This window comes from Dendrobates tinctorius, unplaced genomic scaffold (assembly GCF_039654945.1).
Source record: "Dendrobates tinctorius isolate UK_male_01 unplaced genomic scaffold, ASM3965494v1 ptg000358l, whole genome shotgun sequence".
In the NCBI taxonomy this organism is placed as follows: Eukaryota; Metazoa; Chordata; class Amphibia; order Anura; family Dendrobatidae; genus Dendrobates; species Dendrobates tinctorius.
In genome coordinates this window covers 299,882-304,427 of record NW_027362024.1, presented here as the reverse complement: position 1 = coordinate 304,427, position 4,546 = coordinate 299,882, and the positions used below count along the sequence as shown (strand labels likewise).

General features: G+C 52.3%; 1 non-coding gene across 1 annotated transcript; it reads right to left on the bottom strand.

The window, feature by feature from the left end:
- Positions 1–328: 328 nt before the first annotated feature.
- TRNAL-CAG (transfer RNA leucine (anticodon CAG)) lies at positions 329–411 on the bottom strand. The gene has a single exon. It is a non-coding gene; the product is annotated as a tRNA-Leu (tRNA).
- Positions 412–4,546: the final 4,135 nt, after the last annotated feature.

The following is a 4,546-nucleotide window of genomic DNA, read 5'->3' as shown; positions in this document are numbered from 1 at the left end:
TATAAATATTTATGGTGTATACATTAGGCTATAAGACCTGGAGACTGTTATTACACATGCTGCCACTAGGTTTATTTTCTTTTCTTTAAAAAAAAACCAAAAAAAAAACTGTCGCTGTCAGGAGTGGGATTCGAACCCACGCCTCCACGTGGTGACTGCAGACGCTGAACACGCTCCCTGGTGCACAACAGCTTGCACCTCCAGGGACCAGTACTGCTGCTGTCAAGGAGTGGGATTTGAACCCACGCCTCCACATGTGGTGACTGCAGACGGTTAACACGCTCCCTGGTGCGCAACAGCTTGCACCTCCAGGGACCAGTACTGCTGCTGTCAGGAGTGGGATTCGAACCCACGCCTCCACGGGAGACTGCAACCTGAACACAGTGCCTTAGACCACTAGGCCATCCTGACTGCTGACATTGACATGCTCCCTGGTGACACAAGAGTTTGCACCACCAGGGACTTCAGTACAGATCTGCTGTCCACATCAGACATTGGGGCCCCTGGTGGGACTTCTGGCAAAGCCAGAGGGGACATTGGGATGTCATTTGAAAGCTAATTACCAGACTGAGGTGAGGGAGCAGTTCTTGGGGCTGTGTGGTGCTCTGTTGGGCATTTGTGCACCCTCAAGCCTGCACCACAAGGACCACTTTTATCCATGGACAGCCAGGCTCTGACCCCCTGAATTCAAATTCCATTTGGAGCAGGGGGACAAGTGATGTTGCTGTATGTAGGTGGCCTCCTGGATGATGTTCCTGCCAAGCTTGATTTGCCTGACCCCTTCTGCAGAGTAGTTAAGGGGATTGAGAACCCCCAAGACTGCCCCAGACTGAAAATGTCTTTTCAAATCTGCTGTCCAAATCAGACACTGGGGCCTCTGGTAAAGCCAGAGGGGACATTGGGATGTCATTTGAAAGCTAATTACCAGCTTCTTTTTCATTACTTTAGTTCTGCAGACAGATGGTAAACGCCATTGTCTGTAAAGACCCCGTTACACACTGCGATATCGCTAGCAATATTTTTGAACCCCTCTCCATAATCTTTGAAAATTCTTGGAGAACAGGAGAAGTGCCAGAAGACTGGAGAAGAGCAAATGTTGTTCCTATCTTCAAAAAGGGGAAGAAGGTGGACCCAGGCAACTATAGGCCGGTGAGTCTGACTTCTATACCAGGAAAGATCTTTGAACAAATTATTAAACAACATGTATGTCAATACCTGGATAAGAATGAAGTGATTAAACAGAGTCAGCATGGGTTTCTAACTAATAAGTCATGTCAGACTAACTTAATTTCCTTCTATGACGGTATCACTGATTGGGTGGATCAAGGAAATGCTGTAGATATAGTATATCTTGACTTCAGCAAAGCATTTGACAAAGTCTCTCATACAATCCTTATTGAAAAAATGACTAAGTATGGAATGGACAAGGCAACTGTTAGGTGGATTCATAACTGGCTTAGTGATCGGACCCAAAGAGTGGTCGTAAATGGCTGCACATCCAGTTGGAAGAATGTCTCAAGTGGGGTACCACAGGGCTCTGTCCTGGGCCCTGTATTGTTCAACATCTTTATCAACGATTTAGATGAAGGAATTGAGGGTAAACTGATTAAATTTGCTGATGACACAAAGCTAGGAGGGATAGCTAATACTAGAGAAGAGAGAGAGAGGATTCAAAAAGATTTAAATAAACTGGAGAAGTGGGCAGCAACTAACAGAATGGTTTTTAACAGGGAGAAATGCAAAGTACTACATCTGGGCAATAAAAATGAAAAAAGCATATATAGAATGGGAGGAATAGGGCTAAGTGACAGCACATGTGAAAAAGACTTGGGTATACTAATAGATCACAGACTGAATATGAGTCAACAGTGTGATGCAGCAGCAAAAAAGGCAAATGCAATTCTAGGATGTATTAACAGAAGCATACAGTCTAGATCACGTGAAGTCATTATTTCCCTCTACTCCTCTTTGGTCAGACCTCATCTGGAATATTGTGTCCAGTTTTGGGCACCACATTTTAAAAAAGACATCAACAAACTGGAGCAAGTTCAGAAAAGAGCGACCAGAATGGTGACCGGTCTGCAAACCCTGTCTTATGAGGAAAGGTTGCAGGATTTGGGAATGTTTAGTTTGCAAAAGAGAAGACTGAGAGGAGACTTAATAGCTGTCTACAAATATCTAAAGGGCTGTCACATTGTAGAAGGATCAACTTTATTCTCATTTGCACAAGGAAAGACTAGAAGCAATGGGATGAAACTGAATGGGAAGAGACACAGATTAGATATTAGAAAAAACTTTTTGACAGTTAGAGTGATCAATGAGTGGAACAAGCTGCCACGAGAAGTGGTGAGTTCTCCTTCAATGGAAGTCTTCAAACAGAGGCTGGACAGACATCTGACTGGGATGATTTAGCGAATCCTACTTTGAGCAGGGGGTTGGACCAGATGGCCCAGGAGGTCCCTTCCAACTCTACGATTCTATGATTCTATATTGCTGTAAAGTCACCGATTTTGTGACGTTGCAGCGATATTGCTAGCGATATCCCTGCATGTGATACTTACCTCCGACCGGCTCCCCCGCTGGTTATCACTGATCGCGCGAGAAGCTCCTGGTCCATTCCTCGTCGGCCACTTCCTGCTGGGCTTCCTGTGGCGCCCAGGGCGGGAGGACGCAGGATCGCCGCGTCTGACAGGTAAGTAGCGATCCCCGTCCCCAGCAATGTCGCTGGTGAGATCTGCCTGTGTAGCAGCTCACTAGCGACGCACCAGCGATCCTGACCGCGTCATATCGCTAGTCGGGATCGCTGGTGCATCGCTAGGTGTAACGGTACCCTAAGTGTTACAATGAGTCACTTCTAACTGGCTAGATAGAAAAGTTGCAGACTCTGTAATCTCAGGATAAATTACCGTATTTTTCGGACTATAAGATGCAAAGGACCATAAGAACACCCCAATTTTCAGTAGGAAAATAGGGGGGAAAAAAAATAATGTGTCAAATGGGGGTCCGTCTTACAGTCCGAATTCAGCTTACCTGGGAAGGGATCTGGCACAGGTGAAGTAGTCACAGGGGTCATTCAGTGGTCCAGGCTCGTGCGGTGGTGGCTCTGTGCTAGGGCAGGTTGGTTGTGCTGGGGCAGCAGCGCTGAGGCAGGGGCAGCAGCAGCGCTGAGGCAGGGGCAGCAGCAGCGCTGAGGCAGGGGCAGCAGCAGCGCTGAGGCAGGGGCAGCAGCAGCGCTGAGGCAGGGGCAGCAGCAGCGCTGAGGCAGGGGCAGCAGCAGCGCTGAGGCAGGGGCAGCAGCAGCGCTGAGGCAGGGGCAGCAGCAGCGCTGAGGCAGGGGCAGCAGCAGCGCTGAGGCAGGGGCAGCTGTGCTGGGGCAGGTGGGCTCTGTGGTGGTGGCAGCGGGCGGCGCTCTGCGGTGCGGTGGTGGCAGCGGGCTGTGCTCCGGTACAGGGACGGCGGCTCCGCCGCGATTTCTTCGCAGCCCGGAGGCCCCCGCACTTCCCTTGCTGGCCGCCGCCATGTTGCAGTGGCCTCCGGGAGCATGGACGCCGGAAAGAATCTGCCGCAGACCTCAAAATTTGAAATCTCATTTTCAAAAGTGAGAGCCGGCTAATGGTGCCAAAAATGAGAGCAATAGCTTTAACAACCGGTTCCACCGAACCAGGGAGAACCCGCTGAATCCCACCCCTGGCTGCGCCCCGAGGGCTCATAGTGCTGCGCTGTGTGGAGTGGGATTCGAACCCACGCCTCCACGTGGTGACTGCAGACGCTGAACACGCTCCCTGGTGCACAACAGCTTGGACCTCCAGGGACCAGTACTGCTGCTGTCAGGAGTGGGATTCGAACCCACGCCTCTACGGGAGACTGCCCCGAGGGCTCATAGTGCTGCGCTGTGTGGTGCGGGGTGGGCAGGGTCAGCGCTGCGCCCCCAGGGCTCATAGTGCTCCGCTGTGTGGTGCGGGGTGGGTGGGGTCAGCGCTGCGCCCCCAGGGCTTATAGTGCTGCGCTGTGTGGTGCGGCGTGGGCGGGGTCAGCGCTGCACCCCCAGGGCTCATAGTGCTCCGCTGTGTGGTGCGGGGTCATCTCCCATCTCCTCCCCGGCTCTGTGCTGCTGTGTAAGATCGCTTAGTGGTGGGGGAGGGGCGGCAGTGACTGGCCGGTGGGCAGGGTCACTGTGCTATGGGAACCAAGATCCGGCCTGCATAGAAGGTGGAAGAGGGAGGAGTCGTGTGACACGCCGAGCTGCCTGTGACTCATCCCCTGGCTCGGGGGGCGGAGTCAGCACCGTGCAGCACACAAACAGTCTCTCCCTGGCTTGCAGTACAGTGAGGCTGGGGGATGGGCGGCCGGGCTCTGTGTCACGTGGCTCCGAGCCCACCCCCTGCTTTCTCGGTCTAACTGCAGCAACAATGACGTCACCTGAGCGCCAGATTTGAACCTTGGAGCTGCCGGCCGGTAACTGTATGCCTGTATGGGGTCAGCTGTGGGGGGAGGCAGGGGGTCCCTGCAGAGTGTATGGGGTCAGCTGTGGGGGGCACTGCGGGTA